The sequence below is a fragment of the Bradysia coprophila genome, chromosome II (genome assembly GCF_014529535.1).
Source record: "Bradysia coprophila strain Holo2 chromosome II, BU_Bcop_v1, whole genome shotgun sequence".
In the NCBI taxonomy this organism is placed as follows: domain Eukaryota; kingdom Metazoa; phylum Arthropoda; class Insecta; order Diptera; family Sciaridae; genus Bradysia; species Bradysia coprophila.
In genome coordinates, this window is record NC_050735.1 from 2,330,497 (window position 1) to 2,351,769 (window position 21,273).

Sequence of the window (21,273 nt, forward strand, 5' to 3'; positions counted from 1 at the left end):
CAAACATTAAAATTTATATTATTGATATGCTTTGGGCTGAAATATCTTAATTACCCTGGTTGCCTGCGCGCTGCGTAATGTGAGCATTCAAATTTATTTGCAATAAACAAAATTTTCCCATCTATTTTAATAACAGCATAACACACACCAACTGTAACCTATGTGCGTAAATAATTTTTATTGGTCGTCTGTAATTTACTTCTATTTAGATGTTGTTTACTTCATCTAATATTTAATTGGGTACATGTGGTCAATGGTACGGAAAATGACAGAAAAATCGAATTAACATCAGGTAAATCAATAAACCATCATGGGGATTTGTAAATATTGAGGGAACGAATATTTGTATCGAGGATAAAACCATATAGGATAAAAGTTAGAAAATGTTTTTCAGTTGGGTCCATTCAGTTATATCCAATGCGACAGTAAACAGATTGATTGAGGGGTGTAAAAGTTCTGCTGTGAAATCAATCGTTTCTCGATGTAATTGTCAATGTTTTTTGTGTGTTTGATATCAAATTTAATGGTACAAGATCTAACAGAAAGCTTTGTCAGTTTGTTGAGGTGGACAGGTGCCACTAACAAGTAAGTAAATAAAGCATCGTAATGGTATTGGAAAGTACAGGTGTATTCAGGGTATGAGATAATAACTGCCTGGAATTCAATCAAGTCATAATCAAGTCTTCGACTGTGGTGCCTGTAATAAATCGAAGACTGATACTTCTAAAGTTTGATAGCCATCGAGGAGTTACTCTAGAAGGTTCAATACACACCACTCGTGGATCTATGCAAAAGTCACTTGGACAGTCTACCGAGGAATTTGTTATTGCGGTAATGGTTAGGGTTACTATCAAAGCACCTAGTTTGGTAATAGTATATTACTTCCGAGGTTCCAAGTTGTGTATTTGATAAGTGGGGTGTTGCAGCCCTACCCGAAGGAGAGGGCTGTATTTCCCACTTGTCAAATAACAACTTGGAACCTCGGAAGTACGCTTCACGTGATTAGGCAATGAAAATGCAACTTGCCGTAACACGTAAAAGAATATTAATTTGTTGTGTCAAAATACTACTCTATTTGATAAGCATCATTCAAGGTACTGTTGTGCTAATGGTTTGAAAGAGTAGTATTTTGATACACCGAATATTCTGCTAAGAGCGTTGTGCTTTGTTACTATGGAAATTTTTGTATTCCGTTTCACAGAAAACCCCAGGTTTTCTTGATATCTAAATATAAAACTCTTTCAACCAGAAATCATAAGACGATGTTCGAATCATGGTGGAAAGAACGCCTAGACACTCGAATGAATTCTGGTCATCTTGGATTTAAAATGGGTCCAATTTCATAGATATCTTAGGCTAGCTGACAACGTTCAATGTAGCTATATATTCGGGTCTGTCGTCAAAGAATTATGTTTCCGAATCGACTTCCGTTCATTTCGAACAACCATAATTTACCGGAAAAACAATAAAACCGAAAATCTCAGCGATTTCGCTACACATTCAATTAACTTTTTCCACGGGAAAAGCCATTAAAAGTTTAAATGAAAAGCAACAAAACGAAAGCCGGGGAAAAAGCGAAACATTTCAGTTTTCCCTACACATCACCGGCTAAGATTATATTCCGTTTATATGCATCTCAAAACGTGAAATTCGACAATATCGTATTACATCGACACCACACACACATATACACACCGGAAGTAAAAAAATCTATTACAATAAAAGTGTCCTCAAATCAATCATTGGATTGAGTGGCTTTTTCTCATTTTCAATCCAGGATTTGTAGGTCAATAAACCAGGCAATAAAAACATCTTAAAAACAGATAAGAAAAAGCTATTAACATTTAGATAAAAAAAAATAGCGCTGAAGAAGACAAATATGTGATTTGATTAAATTACTACAACCCATATAAGGATGAATAAAGAATAAACCAACCCACGCCACCCACACTGGCCATGAGACACTTGGTATCATTCAAATGTATCGAATTGTGTTTTATGTATTTATGCGATGAGTAAAGTGATGTAAGAGGATGAATGTTACATAGACCTGATTACATTCAAATATATGTAGAGAGAATATACGAGAGTGAGAGAGATAGAGAAACAAAATATTTTCTTTGTGCATGTGAACTATAGAAGCTTTAGTTTTCAAATATTGATTGCATTTTCGTTTAACTTATATATCTAGTTTTACTGTTTCTGATGTATTGCTGAGTTTATTACAGAATTAAGTGGAAACAAAATGTATTTATGTGAAAGAGCCTCGGAAAGAGCTTACGTTTGTCGTAGACGATATAGAATATGTAGAAAAGATAATTTTGTTCTTACAGTATTATGTTCCTAACATGCAGATCGTATAAAAATATGAAATATAAATAAAGCAGAAAAAAAAACGAACGAACTTCTTTACGATTTTATTTTATTATAGAAAGCAAAATTGCTTTATCTCATCTGGATCGGTTGTTTGTAAAAGAAGTTCCCTTTTATTTTATTTATATTTTTTTTATTTTACTTTTTATTTTATATTGATTCGCCATCATATATAGTCGGGGTGGTATAGAAAGAAAGAAAGGGAAAAAAACTATAACTTAAACCAAATCATACGTTTTCGTATTCGAACAAGGAGTCATAAGTAAAGTTACAAAATTTCGATAAAATGAATAACATTATATAAAAGAGGGAACACAGAATTTTATTACACAGTAAATACCCTGGAGCATATAGAAAATTTTGTTGGCTTTATTAGGAAACCATATTTTTTAAAAAGACAAATAACATGACAGAATAAATATATATATACGGAATACAACACTCTCTCTATATATATACATATATAAATATACAGTACATTTGATTATGGGCGCCCGCTTTTCTATTTGTCTTATAACGTCGTTGGAATGGTGGGTTATAACTTTTATAATGTCGACTAGAGATTTAGGACAGAGTTTGTCATTTGAGAAAGAATAAAAAAAAAATGAAAACTGTCTCTGTTTCGCTGTAGATCCATGTTCTAAGGTAGAATTTTTCGTGTGGAATATTGTGTCACATTTCGTTTAAGATTAAACACATTTCACGTAATTTGAGTGCATTCAATATGGGTCGTTCAGAGGAAACAAATTTTGACAGGTGTCCTTTAAGGTAATTCTTTACAGGGAGAAAGTTTTCTTAAAAGATTTTGTCCCTAATATCGCAACATAAACGCCTCCGAGCCTTTTTCCCGTTAAAATCTAAGGCATAACATTTCATAACGAAGGTTGTATGTTGTATGGATGATGAATTTAAAAATGAGGTAATGTGTTCGCAACGGCAAAACGACGGTAGGGACTGTTGTGCTACGCCAAAACATCGAATCGCATTGGTGTCTTTGATTTTCGAGAGCTTTGAGAATCTTTTGAGTTCCACAGAAAAATTCCATCCACCACGGCAGAGTAAAATAAATCAAGCACTAGCGCTTGATTCGACAATACATCTGAATTATCTAGATGGCAAGACAATCAACAATTTAACTATCAAATTATTGTGCCACTAGTGATGCAATAGTCAAACTATTACTTCTGCTGGTTGAAGAAATTTCAATAGATGCATTCAAATCTTTTACTTCATTAGTTTAAGTTAAACTGTAAGTTAACTCTTAGGATAAATGAAATTTTTACAAAAATACAGGTACAGGTACATTTCTATCTTTTTTGTCTCCTCTTTGGACAGGTAAAGTCAACCAAATTTTTATGGAAATTTTCTTTCGCCCTTTACCACCTGGTCTACTCATACAAACAAACTGTCTTTGTGGATTTGGACGGTTTTGCCACTACCAAGCGTGTAGTAATTTCCGTATAAGCATAAAGCAGGAGCTGGTACCAGCTTTCGATGTAAATATGACTCTGATGATGACACAAATAAACTAAAATTCTTTTACACCAATTACCAACTGATGTGTACTGTGCATACATGTCTTCACCAATCAACCATTTTCCACTTTATATCGATCTGTGACCCTTTTCGAATAAAAATCAAGTCATTGACCCCTCCACACCGAAGACAGGTTGTAACATACAAAAGCATGACTCTAACTTCAACTAACAGCAATCCGACACATTGCCTGGTCACTGGTCACAACCTCGAAAACCAATTCGCAAATAGTTTTTATTAGACACAAATATTGCAATGGAATGGAAACGCTAAATGGCTTTATTTGCTGGGAGAAATGTTAGTTGTAGAGAGACTGAACGTAACGATCGTTTTTATTATATTTTTGTTTTTACATCCCATCCTTTGTGTGTGTGTTGTTTTCTGTTATTCCTCCGTGCTGTGTATTGTATGTTAAGTGCCGCAATAAAAGCATGGAATGTTTGTGTAAAAGGTAAAAACTAATAGATGTTCTACGGTTTTTTTTTTCTAGTCGAAAGAGGTTAAAAAACAACAATCAAATGCTGTAATCAAAAACGTAAACACATTCTGTCTACCGCCATTTAAATTAGTTTTGGTTTCTGAAGCAAAATTGCGGTTTACACGTTTATTAAACAGAATACGGAGATATGAGTCTCAAAATGATTGCGGCAAATATTCAAATATTGCTTTTCTAATTTTATTGCGGTAAACAGAGTGTACTCAGGATGATGTTGAATTAACTTATATTATGATTGTTTACAATCCAAACCATTTGCTTCGTTACGTTGAAGTAGGAGATTGTGGTATATTTTATGCATTCAAGGATGGCAGAGCAAAGCCACACTAAATTTAGTTTCGAATTTGAATTATGTATTTGAGAATGCAATGACTTTATATTTAAAACGGTGACTAACAACTCGGGGTGATTCGTTTTTTTTTTTCGTTAACAGTTGAGTGGTTGAGACAGAGCCTATGTTCAAGCAGTTCGATCAAGATTTTACAAGTTTCTCGAAAAAAGAAATATTTCAAGAAATTCGAGAAACTAATTACTCCAAATAAGTAGCAAGCACAGGTATCAGCTCTGACGTCGTACCGAATTTATGTCTTTGCTTTTGAAGAGCTTTCGAGAGCTATGAGAAACTTTTGTAGTCCACTGAAAAATTCCATCTTTTTATTTGAATCCAAAAGAAGCTCAGAAGACAGAAATAGATTAAATGTTGTAACAAATATGCATATTGGATGGGACGATAGTAAGTGAAGTCATAGTTATAGCCCCGGTCCCAATACTCATTTCATCAAAAAAAAAACTGTTTTCAAGCGACCTCTTTAGGGCCTTACGGCAATAAAAAGTTACAAAATGAACGATATGGGACGCTGAATATATACAAAAATCAGTTATTTTGGACGATACACTTCACACGTTTACAATTGGTTTACCTCTTAATGCATGTTGGTTTCATTATTAAATACTTCTCCTTACAAATCAACATTGTCGAAATGAACATTTCATTCGGTTTATATACTTCGACCTCATACACAATTTTTAAGATATAATATACCTCTACCTACAATCAATACGACACACTTGACAGACAAATCTATTCAACGGGCAACACAGTGAACATGAGCAATATATGGGAGTTTTTTTTCGCTCCACATAACTTAGTTAACACGTATACACAATACAATCTGATGGAAAAGCTGTAACATCAGACGTTTCTAGTTGCAGAGGCATCAGATTGAAAGCAATCAGTTTTATTAAAACATGTGTTGCCAACAGACTGAAAAAGAGTTTGTCATTATATAACAGTAGGATGATGGGTGTATTGATGAGTCTATCGAAACGAATTCGCGCAAGTTCATGTAAGGAAATTTTTAATCCCTTGACTGTAGGTAATGGGTCTTACAACAGAAAATACACGATAACTAAAGTAAATCTCAACCAATCAGTCTCGGCCTCGCCTCGGATCAACAAAACTTACACAAAAAGTCTACATCTTTTTGTCCCTTGTTATGGAAAAGACTATTGCAGACTATTGATGAAGCAAGTAAATGGTAAATGTGACTTTTAATTTTAATACGGAGCTGTGTACGACTACTGAACAAAATGTACATTTCGTACCAAGACAGGAAATGACGATTTTTTCAGAACCAGTATTAATCAGTATTATTTGATCAATCGTATAGTCATGGAAAAATTCACTTCGTCGTACTTTTTCTCCGTCCAATATGAAAAATACTATTCGTACCACGGACTAAAAGTCTTTTTTAGCGTATTCGATTCCAGACCTCGCCTTCGGCTCTGCCTGGAAACTTCTCACATGCTAAAAAAGACTTTTAGTCCTAGGTACGGAATGTACTACTTCCCGCACGATACATCGTTCGGGAAAACCTTACATTCCATAACAAAAAAATATGGCAGAATATGTCGTATTTCAATTCTCGGTGGCACAAATACTATTTCCTAATTAGTGTCAAAATATCGTGACGAACGTCGTTTAGGATAAACGTTTTTGCTTACTTATGTTCACCACTGGCTCGTATTGGAAACCTCTCATTTCGTTAGGAAAATAGCTATTACAACATCTGGTGTTGTAAAATATATAGGAAAGGTAATTACACCACTGAAGACACTCTAAGATACTAACTACATTTATTTTTCAATGAGTTTTGTGAATTTAATCATGGGCGTGCGTGAGCAGAGCGCATGTGACGCAAGTCATATTACTAGAAGAAGAAAAATTGTCATAGACAGCAAATATTGAAGTTCCCCAATTCCAAATGACTCCAAATTAGCTTTCTGAGCGTCTGTACGAGTTCAAAGAACTATCACACGTTATGGTGTTTTAAGATTTGGCCACGTATTACATCTTCCAAGAAGCTAGATTTCCATACAAAACTTTGCGTCACAAGTGGTAGCTGTTGAGGACTGTTAAAATAGGGAAAATAGAGGACCTGAAAGAATGTTTAAACGAAAAAAGCCGAATCATCTGCCACTTTATGACGCAAAATGTTTTTGGTTCAATTTTTTTCTAGAATTTTTTCGGTCACATTTTTGCGTACACCTACAGCGATATCAGTTGTTTCGGAAGTATGCACAGAGACTTGCGTCACTTTTACTCTTTTCAGTGTTTTGACTGGTTATATTTGCAGTCTTATTCAGAAAATAGAAGGAAAAACACACTCAGAAAATTGGAATAAAGTGATGCAGCAGGAAGAGATGCCCGTGTGAAATACAAAAAGGAAATTGATTAAAAATCACAGAAAAAGACTTGCTGAGAACATTAGATTGGTTTCTTCAATTATTGTGAATTGCGTATTTTTACAAGACACACAGCATCTACCTTGCTGGAAGTAGTCTTTTTGCTATAATGTTATTATACACGTTGGCGACAGAAGAATTGTTACAGAAATACTATGGCTTCAGTCTGGGACACAATCAAAATGTTTCGTTTTCATTTTTCTTTTTTATTTCTATACACTCTGGTCGGTGCACAATTTACAATCTGTTATATTATTGAGTTTCGAATGTTTGATAATATTATTTTCCATCGTCAAACATCATACACACACACCACACTTTTTCAGTTGGAACGCAAAATAAAGCAAAATAATTCAATCAAAACCATAGAAACTGCGACGTGGACAAATTTTATAAATTCGAGAAAAAGGAAAAATCATCAGAAAATAGCGTTACGTGAGAGTATAACGACAGAACGAAAAAAAACGCTCTCGACCAAATTGAATATTGTTTCAGAAAATGAAAAGCTAAGCGTATACTTTTGTCACCTAAGTTTCGCCACAAAGCAAATGGAATACTTTTTTTATGAACTGAAAATGTGAAAAAAAGCACAGGAACGACGGGACCGACAATTGTAAATGTAAAACTTTTTCGTTAACAATACCCTATATTACATTTCCGTTTGGTCGTCGTATATGAATTCGTCGAGTGTATGCAATGCAATATACGTATTACATCCAGTGTGTTTAATGGGAAACAAAAATAAATGTTGAAAGTCAACAAGCTAAGTAAGCATACGAATAATAGTCTATGCACTGGTTAATGTGTAAGCGAAACGTTTTGCATCCGTTTGTTAAATTCGTCAAAAGATTTCTTTTTAACCAGGCACTGGTTTAGTGGAACATTTGATTGTTCGGTCATCGGTCCCATATCATCCAACTCCCATAACGTTTGCAATTTTCTGTCATTTCATTTTCCATACTTTTCGCAACTATGCAAAAACTGTTGTCAGCATAAACATCAAGGCATTCTCTATGTTTTGTTGTGGTTTTACGCAAAAGCAAACAAGAGATTGTGGTTTTAATTACCATGTAGAAAAGTGGTTTCCTTTTTCTGCACAAATACTCGGAATCTGAAACATTTTTATTTGCGAGTTTTGTTTATGGAATAGGTTAGGTAATGGTCGTTCACATACTGTACGGGAATAATTAGCAACATGCTGGGGTCGGTTAGTGTCAGATTGTGAATTTTTGAAAATTATTTTATGCCTAACACGGTCATAGTTCAATACAAACTCTATGCTCAAGTGGTTTTTGTTAACGAATTTTTATTATATAATTTGGAGAGAACTTTTCATCAATTTTTTAACCAAGCACTATTCTGCAATGTACTGATGATGGCATAATACATTGAATACATTGCTGAGATAAAAACTGAAATAGCAGAGTGTTTAATGAGAATTTGATATCCCGGAATTTTTACAAAAATTTTCATGGAAAAAGTGATTGTACATCGAACCACATACCTTTTCTGAACATAGCTAAAAACATTTCTCAGTTACTGTTCTACTTTGCAAACTTCGTTAATTAATCGCCAGCTAAAACTCGCACGATCGCTGACACCGAATTTCACGATTTTTATATAGTCGGAGAAATTTTGATACGCAGACGCTCTGGAACAGACGGCTAAATTTAATCGGTGCGGTGGTAGGACCGGATTACAGTCGATTTAAAGTATTAACGGGTGGAACAACTCATCAATAGTGACACATGAACCATGATCGTGAAAGGTTAAGTGAAAAGAATTTTTATTGCAAATTACATTTAATTGTACGGGTCCTCAGGGATATGTCCATGAAAGGAAGAGGTTAAGTGAAAGTTGTGTGAGAATTTCGTGAAAGGAAAATGTAATTTGAAGATCAGTTCCTACATCAGTTTAAGGTTAGTGTTTTATGCATTCTAGGTAGAGTAGTGAATCGTTCATTTTATTGACGGCGGCTGATTGTTATTGTTAACAGCCATAACCCAGGGAGAATTTCTGGAGAAACATTTTTCCCATATTTTCTTGATCTTCTAAAATTTTCCTGGATCTTATCCAAAAAAATATTAACTTGGAAGAAGATACAGTCAAAGGCAGTCAATTTTCAGCATAAATTAGCTTAGCGTTTTTCAGCTGATCCATACAAACAATCACAACCGTTTTTCGTCTTTATACGGTTTTACCACTATCATGCGCGTGCGTGTAGCAGCTTCAACCGTATGAACAAGGAAAACCAGTTTTGATTGTATGTGTGGATCAGCTGAAAAACAGCTGAAGCAAATTGACGCCTTTGACTGTATAGACAAATTTAGGAACGTGTTGACAATTATTAAACGTAAAGCTTGTACAGAATCAGCAACAGCTGAACTTCACCAGCTGGTCAACAAACATACTCTACTTGTATAATATACAATCAAAACATTTTAAACAATGACCAGCTGGAGATGTTCAGCTGTTGCTGATTCTGCACAAGCTTTACGTTTAATAATTGTAGTTCCAGCTCCCATATTTTCTTCAATATTACAACATTTTCCCATATTTACCTTATAATTCCCTTGACTGTAAGTCAGGGTCTTATGCCGGAAAATACCCTATAATGTTTGTCCCAAAGGTCCCAATATTTTTCTTGAAAACGCGATAACTTGAGAAATTATTAACCAGTTACTAACTCTTTTTTTAATCGACGCATAATTGAATTCCTTAAGTTCGAAGATGGGCTATGTGGGATTAAGGATCTGGAAGTTATTCCAGAAAAACAGTATTTTCCACTGTTGGAAATTCAATCAATCGAAAAAGATTACTTTGATGGAATTTGATTTTTTCGGTTAGTTATATCCATCTATCACTCATGATAGTCAACTATAACGCATGATAGTTTTCTATAACAATGATAGTCAGCTATCACGGGTAAAAGTAGCAGATTTCACACCATGACATAAAATATTTATAAGATTTTATGAAAAACCATTTTCTGAACCGTTATTCAAATGTATGGAATGATACTAAAAAAGCAATCAAACAGAAAACTTTAAACTCCCTCGAGTGTGAAGTTTGCGGCCAGAGCGAAGTGATGGCCGTAATTCGCACTAGTCGTGCTATTTTATTCATGATTAAAGATTTTGTGAATGTAGTAAGTACCGGGGGCTTCCTTTTTGTACATACGTGTAAGGGAAGAACGTCTGCCGTACTATTTTACATTGTACCAAAATGACAGAGTCCTCTAATCGTTCCACATTCGCAACTTTTACTTTTGATTAGCGTTAGCAATAAGACTATGAAACTGAATAATTGACAACTTACACGAGTGGGCAGAGCGGAGCGAGTGTCGTAATTAACACGAGTCCTTGTCTATTGACCTATTGTTGATTAAAAATCTAGCTGCAAATTTACAAGAAAATAGAGAACAGAAAAAGTACTTTTCCAAAGAATTTTTACTCAAGCGAAGGTTATCACATATCATATCAGTTATTTGTGAAATTTCGGAAGTTTAACAACGGAAAATAAAATGAAATTGATTAAAAATATATTGAAAAAATTGTCAGTCAAGGGACCTGACCCGCCCAAAAGGTGGGGCCTAGTTTAATAAAATTCAAGAAAACTAGGAAAAAATTTTACAATTCGGTAATATTCTTGTAACATATAATTTGCGAAAGGAATTTACTCGACGTTTTAAAGTCGAAATTGCCATATAGAAATGTCATTCTTTACGAGTAACTTTCAAAAGCAAATGATATGAAGATTACAAATCAGTTCGTTTCACTCATTATACACAACAGAATTCAGTCATATTTAGAGTAATGCATACAAAGCAATCAAAACTGTCGAGCATGCATCAAAACTTAAAGTTGAAAAATCTGCTTTCATTCAATTAAACAAACTTAAATTGGGGGAACAACCTTTCTGACATCAGCTTAAATATCGTAGATCCAATGTTAACTTTGCCACAATCAAATTTCTGAAAATTTCCAAATGTATCATGTTGTGTGTATTAGAATACACTTTGCGAACATGAAATTTCATCGGCCGAAAAACGTGTAAACTGAACGTATATATTCAGTCGAATTCATTGTATACTCGAAATAATTTTCGCATGTATTGCCGACGGAAACCCGGTTCTGTACGCGATACTTACAAAATATATTGTAGGTAATAGAAAATGAGTGAAGAGGAAAACATTTGCGAGCAAATACAAAAACCAACTCCAAGCACAAAGTGTGTGTTTGATGGGGGTGAAAATGAATTGGCAACGGAAATGGAATTGAATGGAAAATTAAATGGAATGGATGGGTTGGAATGAGTTTCTCATTGTTGCAATTATGGTGGACAATATATCTGTATTGTGTTGTGGATTGCCTTTCATTTAATGATTGTTTTTCTTTGTCAGCCTCGATGTTGTTGGGCTCACTTTGCTTGCTTTATTGTAGGATGTCTGTCGATAGATAGCGTATAAGTGTTTGCTAAGACTCTGTTGTGAAAGTAACTGGAATAATATGTTTTTGTTCAAGTATGAGCAAGTAGCTGTAAATGTTTGTTGGACAGCATTAACAGTTACAGTTGTAACGGAGATATTTCATCCTGAAAATCAATATAACGATCGCTTTCGCCAGTAAGATTTGATCACAAATTAATTCACTCTGAACTCATTTTGACTGAATATCAGATGTATGATGGTCAGACCCATTAAGTAGCTTTGTGAGTAATAGTCGAAGTTTGAGAATTTCGCACAGATGATATAACCATTCACTTAGGGTCTTCTATACTGTGCTTTAATGTGTATGTGTAGATTCACCACACGGTTTGTTGTAGAAACAAATATATAAAAACTAGCACACCAATAATCACATCGCTTGCCAAAAATTGCCAAAAAGTAGAAATGAGAGTAGTTCGCAGCATGTAACTGAATTGCATACGTACTGTCCAATTTCGATCAAGTGTAACGACGAGGCTTAGCATTTACATTTTCGTCAATATCACAGCAATGCTTTGTTAACATGGCGATAAAAAAACAATGTAAATCATCATGCTACACATTGATAGTTATTTGTTCACCGAGGGAAGAAAAATTGGAAATTTCATTTCGATGGTGTTGTTAGCGGAATGGAATCTCCCCTTTTGTCCTGAGGTCAACACAACGTTTTTCACAACAAAGGCACCAGAAGTTTCAGCTGAGATTTTGTGAAAAATGATTACGTACTTGTTCGGACATTGTTATTATGACTAGTGGGACTATATAGCTAGCCCTTGCCTTCGACGTGGATTACAAAACTTTCCACTCGTCAAAACAAAAATGTGCAAACAAGGGCTAGTACTTTTATTCACGTGAATACGCTAAACTATGGAAGATATGAGTTGACTCAATACTAAATTAGTAGACATCCGCATTAGCAGCACATCCATTTATTTAGGAACAAGTCTACTGTCTCTTAAGTTGTTATTTTCAACCTTTACTGTTTATTATTTATCTAAAACTCCATATCGGCCTCACATATTGCATTTTCATACACACCATACGGTAATGGGGTATGTGTAAAATGTACAATTGAAGTGAATGAAATCGTTTATTGCCATAGAATTTCGTATGCATGCAATAAATTACATTCATTTATAGATATAATAATGAGTTATGATACTTACAACTGGTGCCTTTATTTATTTGCGTACTCCAGTGTGATAATTTAAACAACATTGCTATGCTTAATGGTGCTGGAGAAAATGTACAATCATTTGTATGGTGAAAATGGAATTGACTTTATTTAATAATGTGCTATACTGCACTATAACTATAGATATTTTGGTCATTGTCTCGTGATAGTGTTTACACCAAGGAAGATTTCTAGACGCACAATACCACAATAGGTTGCTCTGTTGCAATATGGGAAATCGTGAGTTTCTAATTAGAAATGTTTTTCATGCTTGTTATGGGAACCGAAAGTAAAAATGTCAATTTCAAGTAAAATTTCGCCCCTCAAAATTGACATTTTTTCACTTTCGGTTCCGATAACAAGCATGAAAAACTTCATACGTCACGCGAAAGTAAACGGTCCTTGTGACGTAAATAACTAATTAGTTAACTCAGACTATACATGGTATCGGGTAATCTGGCACATGAAGCAAAAATATGACATTCTTAAAGTCCGTTTTTCACAACCTCGCTGATAAAAATTTAATGCTATAAATGTTTGTTAGCTCTGTTATCAACTTAATGGGACGTTGGACTTTTGATAATTTATGTATTTAGATTAAGAATGTTGCCGAATGTTCAAGTTTTATACTTTTAATTTATATTGCAATTACGACTCAAATTCAACCAAAAAGAAAAACATTTTTGTGATAGAATTAAGAAAAAATGACATGAGAAGAAAAGAGAGGCATATAGAGACGTACAGTCTGTTTTATGTTTGACTGATCTTTGAAAATTAGAAAACAATTAATTAAAAATGTAAATGTTTATAATAAATCTCCACCGATTTTCAAAAACTTTTTTTTTCATCGACGAAGTATTGAAATCCTCAGGTCAAGTTCGAAAATAGGCGGTACGGTTCAACCATCTGGGAGTAGTTCTCGAAAGAAGCTTTTTCTGCTTTTTGTTAACACGACAACTGGAGCAATTCTCAACCGATTTAAAAAAAAAATGTTTGGTGGAGAATGGAGGTTAGGTTCTAAGATAGATTATGTTGGTCTAACGAACAAGCTGATGTTGCTAACAGAATTTTTGTATCTCAGTAGTATTTTTCTTGTTATGTGGCTTTGTCTTGTAAACAAAACCGAATAAATAGAACAAAATTTACGAGTATGAAGTTTGCGGCCAGAGCGAAGCGAGGGCCGCAATTCACACGAGTTTAAATTTTATAAATTAAGATTGGCTCACCTAGTTTGTGTATATTACGTAGGTGGAAGCACGGGGTTTCAGGGGGTTTCGAACATTTAGTTTTTTCATGTTGCAGATATTGCAGTGTCAAATTCTGTCCAAGATGTGACATATTTGCAAGGTATTGGCCTTTTTCACAAAGTATAATCAGCGTAACCTTCGTAAAAAGAGTCTTGAATCTGACAAGAGCACGTGTGCCAACGTGTAAAAAACAAATGTTCAAAACCCCCTGCTGAACCGTGGCGATCCTCTTGTCAAACGGACAGTACATAAACAAATTCCATCATTTATTGAAAACATACGTCATTTTTTACCGGGACATTTTATATACAAAGTTTCAATATATAAAAGATTTTCAGTGAAACTAAACAGAATTAAATCATCAATAAGAGATTTATTCGACTGTTCTAGTAGTTCTTCTTCTAAATGCGTTTTTGTGGCCATCAGCTTACAAAATTACATTTCATTGAAATAAATCAATAAATCATTGCCAATAAAAATACTATTGAGAAGCTCAGACAAACAGTCAAGGGATCTGACCCACCCAACAGGTGGGACCTAGTTTTTTGCTTAAAATTATGTTGTCTATCGAAATTATTGAAACTTCAGTCCCCCATTATCCCTTGTACGAAATTTTAGTGAAGTAAAATTATGAGCGAGTTCACTTTTTACGCAGCTGAAAATTGCGTTTTTTTTTGCACCGTGTTTTAAATTACCCCACGCCCGTGTTAAATTTCAATGAAAATTAGATTAGCAGTTTGACGAGCTCTGAGAAAAGTCAGCAGTTTATGCAATTTCAGGCAAATTCTTGATCTATTTTTTATTAAGAAACGCTCAAATGTAGGCTATTTGTTCATTGGTTGCTGTTAATCCAATGAATGCTGCTCAGTCGAGACGATTTATATTCAACGCATTCATTATTTATCTCAAAGAAATATGAAAATGAGTGAGCTTGAGTCCACTTTCAAAATCTTTGTGTCCTCCTTGGTGACATTGGACTATAACTACTCCTAAAGTTAGACTCAGATATTCAAAGTGTCATTGTGAAAGTGAATGGATAGCGTCATTCTGTCTACGGTTCTTTGAGGCGCTAAATACCCCAACTACACAAGATTAAGAAGCTTGGATAAGCTTTGGAAAACTAATTTTATGCTACACATTGAAGAAAAATTCTGTACAGAGTTTTCCCTCACCATGATCGAGTCCAAGTTGTCTCGGAGCTTTCACGTAACCAACCACTGAGCCGACCCGTTCCTCATTAATAAATATTAATTGTAAATTCCACCAAAATCCAATTGAAAATAATAAAAACAAGGCATCAGAACAGTCGGAGCGTTTGCTTCGACTTAGCCCCGTACGACCCGTAATCCTATTTCGTCCGTAACCATAATACGTCCGTAGCCGTAATACGCCCGGAACCCTAATACGTCTACAACCCTCTAATGCGTCTGTTACCAAAATGCAAGTCAAGTTGGGCATGGTCAAATTTACTGAAAGTGTTCATTTTTAAAATTGCGCATAGCGCAATTACGAAAGCCCGTACGAAGTACCTCTCAAATAAAACCAACAATTTACGATATTATTTTAGAAACCCAAAATTGTTTGCCAACTTTCTATTGGGTATTCAATTATCTCTCAAATGAATCAAAAACTAGCAAAATCGGATGAGATTTACTCGATTTATGTGCAAAAAACACTTAGGGCCGAGTGGCGGCCTTAGTCCAAAGGCCCAAATTTGAAACTTTTTTGCCACGTTATTTTCGGTATTCAATTACCTTCCACAAAAAACTAAATCTAGCAAAATCGGATCAGATTTACTCGATTTATGTGCAAAAAACACTTAGAGCCGAGTAGCGGCCTTAGTCCAAGGGCCCAAATTTGAAACTTTTTTCGACACGTTCTTTTCGGTATTCAATTATCTCTCAAATGAAACAAAATCTAGCAAAATCGGATGAGATTTACTCGATTTATGTGCAAAAAACACTTAGGGCCGAGTAGCGGCCTTAGTCCAAGGGCCCAAATTTGAAACTTTTTTCGACACGTTCTTTTCGGTATTCAGTTACCTTCCATAAAAAACTAAATCTAGCAAAATCGGATGAGATTTACTCGATTTATGTGCAAAAAACACTTAGGGCCGAGTAACGACCTTTGAGCCCTCCCAACAAGCTCGCGTTGCATCTTACCCAAAAACAATGTTCAGCAACTTTGTTCTACTCGTCAATACCTTTCATTTGATATATCACAAGCAGCTATTGCGTGCGTATTTCGGTAGATATCGTCGAAAGACTGAAAAACACCTATAGGGCCCTAGCTCTGGAGGGGCCGACCCTACCATGCCCATTTTCGAACTTGACCTTACTTTTGTCGATACCAATCGGGGAAAAAAAGAATTTTGAAAAAAAGTTGTGATTTACTCTAGCTAGAGGGGTCACGGACGGACGGACGGACGGACGGACGGACGGACGGACGGACGGACGGACGGACGGACGGACGGACGGACGGACGGACGGACGGACGGACGGACATTTTTTTTATTGCGGATTCGTCATCTATGAACACAACCAAATGCTTTGCCCTTACTGTCTGCTTCCAATTCGACGTGTTACAAACGGCATATTAATCTTATAAGCCCCCAGTACTTCGTACGGGGCTAAAAACCACAGCTGTTTATCATGTCGGTCTTATGCAAAACACTGAATGTGGTGTACACATCATATGCCATTCGTATTATACCAATCGATGATTGGTATTGAACACACATGTTTGTGTCATCCGAGCGTCGTGTACCTAGTTATTGTAATTATAGCATGTAATTTTAATTTAAATTTGCATCGATTTTAACATTTAATTTTCGATGTTCTCTGTGAATTTTGCAAGTTCATACTGTTGAGGTAGATTTTGCAAAACCAAATGTGCAGCGGCTTTGGTCGCTATAGCAATAAAATTAATGTGACTATTATAAGGTATTATCCGCTTCGAGCATCGACACCTTGTTACATCGCATCATTTTAAAGCATATCGGCAGCAAAACAAAAATTGAGTTGGAATTTTTATATTTTCATTCACCACCTTTGTTACCTGTGTGAGAACGTATATTTTTAATATTTTCGTCCTGCCCAAAAATAATCGGCTATTTTACGAGGGTCAAACGCACTTCAAAAACTTTGTGACTTGATTCAAATTCATAGATATTTTGTCGATTCCAGAATGTTTCCGGGATTGAATGGATAGGGTAGGATTTCCAATGATTTTTGAGACTACCGATGATTCAGAGCTGCGCGGGTAGCCCGAAAAGTTAATATCGTTGGACTTTTTATATGCCGGATTTAAAAAACTAAAGTTGGGCTTCAGTGGTTATTGATGAAAAATTCTTGGGCATTCCGAAAAATAAAATTTACTTTCGCCTTATACAGTGTTCAAAGAGCGTAAAAGAGAGAAAAATTAACTGGTTCCGTTGGGTGATACGTCAAAATTTGTATGTAAAAGTCCAGTTAACTAGGAAAAAACCAGTTAATTTAACTGAGCTCGATGGGTGAACACTCTTTTTGACATTATCTTTGAACACTATATATCGAAACTACGACTTTTAATTGAATCGAGCAGATCGAACACTGGAAAGCGCCGTGTATACAGTGTTTAGAGAGCGATTTTTGACCACTTTGTTTAAACTGGTCTCGGGGTCACACGTCAAAATGAGAGAAATCACATACAAATTGAAACTGGGCTCAACTCTCAATTTCTTTTTTCATTGATGAATATTTCACAGCTGACCCCGAGACAAATTAAATTTAACTGGTTTTCGCTCTCCTTAAGAGGGCAGACTAGGTGTGAAGTAGGCTGGTAATCGTACAAAATCCGGAGAGTTAAAATCCGGAATTACAAAATCCAGACAAAAAAATCCGGAAACCTCAAAATCCGGAAGCCTCATAATCTGGAAACTTCAAAATCAGGAAGCTTCAAAATCCTGATCGATGTTAAACTTTACGGATTTCGTCCGGATTTTTTCCGGATAACTTTGACGAAGATGTTAGCTTGGCGAAGATGTTGGAACTTTGTAAAATTCTGAAAACTGCTATTAGTGATAGTATTGAAACTGCAGTTTCACATAATTGGCACAGTGGCAGTGTAAATTCAAAAGTCGTCGGAGGCAAATAATACACACTTTCCATAGGTTTGTTCCATCCTATAGTATAGTAAAAAAAAGAGTTTTAAAAAGACGAAAACGAACGAGAGTCAAACGTAAATGCGAGGTTGTGTTGTTTCTCTGTGGATGACGATTGACATTTTCAACGACCTTGTTCCTATTGTTGCAATTATTGCAATTTTTAAGAATCACATTTGTCAATGTACATAGGGATTTAATTCGGTGTATACTATAGACTTACGGATACCATTCAACAATCTTTTACAGAACTTTCACTCTTCCATCTTCACGAGAGAAAATTTTGATAGTATAACTGTTGAGCAAAGAGAGAGCTATTTCGACATCGGAAATTTTGCGAAAAAGTTCTAAAAAATGGCGTCCAAAACTGTAGATCCTCATCCACCTGAGTAGGACCCGTCATTTCTAGATATTTGTTTGATAAAAATTATAGATTGTTTTTGCTGAGATATGGTTTTCGCTGCAGGAAAAGAAAACGTAATGAAACGTGAAATGCTGTCAAAAGTTGACAGAAGGGATAAGCAAAATAAATACAGAAAAGACATAAAATATGGACGCTACCAACTGTAATTGACACAGTTGCATTGACAATTAAATATTGTAATTTCAAGTGTGAAAATATAAAAGGTTGCTTCTGGTTATTCTTGAAATATATTCTTTAATTGCTAGGTTTGGTTTAGTAGTTAATGGATGAAATCAGCGCCGCAGGCCCTGAAATAAATGGAAAAATAAAAAAGCGGGGTCGAGGGGCGGCAGCCCCCGCTGAGGGGGGTCAAGGGAGAAGAGTAATACGGGAGTTTTCATTTTTATCTGTCAAACTTTTATTACTTACATGATTTATTACTTTATTACTTTGATTAAAGGGTTGCCGCCTTTTATTGCTCATTAATTAATTTATTACTTTATATAAGCGGTAAATTTCCTTTATATCACCGCTTTATATTATAGGGTTGCCGCTTTTTATTGTCCCCTTAATTACTTTATATTACCGCTTTATATAAGTGGTAAAATTCCTTTATATCACCGCTTTATATACGCGGTCGATTTCCTTTATATACGGGAATACCGCGTCATATACGCGGTACATATACTTTTGTGTTATTTTCATTTATTCTAGGCGGCATAGTCAAAATACCTTTTACTATAGGCGGTGTATATCCTTTGCAAATACTATACACCGCACTATACGTACATATTCTTCATGCATAAGCGGTACGGTGTTTCTTCTATGTCCTTTGTATTCAACAGTCCGAGAGAATATCGTTTTTTTTTTCTTTTAAAGTCGGTGTATATTCTCAGATGTGTTCCTAGAAGGAAAAATTGGCTGTGGAATAGTTTCGTGTGAACATTGCTTTTTTCTCACATTTTTGGTGATATTTTCTGTATAAAAAGGACTCGGTGCAGAACGAACAGCACAGTCTATTTCTGGAGAGAGCTGCAATAGGTTGTACTTGTGTTTTGGTTTTTTTGGTTGTTATTATTATTTTTTGAATATTTTGCGAAGATAAAAAAGTAGTTGGTTTTGTCTTGCTGTCATCAAATTGTTTTTGTCTATATTTGAGTGACACCTTGTGTTGAGAGTTTCTGGTAGTTGAAAAAAGGTTTACGAAAATATAAAATCTAATTCGTTGAGAGAAAAAATCGGGTTAGAAAAACTAATTAGAAGACTAATTAGGGTGAGCAAAACAAAAATCCATCCAAGAAAAATTTTGGTGGAAAAAATCTCACAAAACGATTCTAACAAGAAAAGAAAAAATCGCATCAGAAAACTATTTAAACTAATTTGTGTTGAAACATCTGACTGTGTAAAAAATGGATGCACGGAACGATCATCCTATTTGTGAAGAGGTCGATGCGCCCACTGAGAGAGAAGACTGGTTCAATGAGTACTGATTCTTGGAGGTTGACTTGACTGAATGTTCGTCTATATCAGAATCTGACATGAGGGCCTATTATGAAGAAATGGGTCGTGTCATGAATGAACTTATCCTGTGGACGAAAATGGTGCTGTGCAGTGTATTGATGCTGAAAGTTGTACTGTAGGGGGTACTACCGCGTGTACTGGTATACAATAGATTCGAGTGGTGCGCGGTTGAGTAACCTTTACGATTGTGCACCTACTACTGGCCTATATATACCTGACAAGGAGTATTGAATATGCCTCATGAGAGAATGTCGGTTTTTTCTCTAAAAGTCGGTGCATATTCTCAGATGTGTCTTAGAAGGAAAAATTGCCTGTAGAATAGGTTCATGTGAGTGTTTGTTCTTTCTCATAGTCTTTGTGATATTTTCTGTATAAAAAAGACTCGGTGTGGTATGAAGAGTCTATTCAAAGCACCTAGCAGTGTAATAGAGGATTTTACACGTCAAATAGAGTAGTTTTTTGATACCAATAATACCATTAGCAGCCTTAATGGTAATTTTGCAATGACATTATGAAAAAAAGGTATGGAAATATTCGCATACTTCGATTAAAGTACTACTTTATTTTTTTCTATTACCCTGCTATGGGCTTTGGCCTATTTCTAGATGTGTTCTGTGAAGGAAAATTTGGTTTATGAATAGTTCCATGGGAACGATGGTCCCTTCTCACAGTTTTAATTATATTTTGTCTTAATAAGGCCTCTATGTTGAAGGATCAGCACAGTCTTTTTCAGTTGCGGCAATTTGTACTTGCCTTTTCGTTTGAGTTCATAAATGTTGTTGTATTGCTATGTTTTTTGTGACAAGTGGAGAGCCAATAAAAATTAGCTGACAAAGCTTGCGGAGAAGTGACATTTAGTTGGAAAAATTTTGTAGGATCAGTTTCTATTGTATTTTCCTACATCATTGTGACTCGTATGCAGCGCCGATATCGTCCATAGAACCATGGTTCTTTTTCTCAAACTGTGAGAAACTGTCTTTAAAATAAAAATGTTTGAATATAAAACGACTCTGTGTAGTGAGATCGGTACAGTTTTGTTCTGGGGCTCGTAGAGTCAGGCTGTTTGCATTTTCACCAAACTAAAAAAAAATCAGTGGTGAGAATAAGGCGTACGATTCTGACAATTTGGAAGGTAAGGACAAATTTTCTGA

The 21,273-nt window shown here is 35.2% G+C and overlaps 1 protein-coding gene across 2 annotated transcripts in view; it reads left to right on the plus strand.

Moving 5' to 3' along the window:
- LOC119085909 overlaps positions 1-21,273 on the plus strand; it is a 122,387-nt gene that overhangs the window by 53,071 nt on the left and 48,043 nt on the right. The window contains exon 1 of one of the 2 annotated variants that reach the window (XM_037196467.1): positions 8,856-9,069. The exons of the other annotated variant lie outside the window; for it this stretch is intronic. The gene's annotated coding sequence lies outside the window, so the exon portion shown is untranslated. Of the gene's footprint in view, positions 1-8,855; positions 9,070-21,273 lie in introns of those variants that run through there. 2 annotated transcript variants of the gene reach the window in all.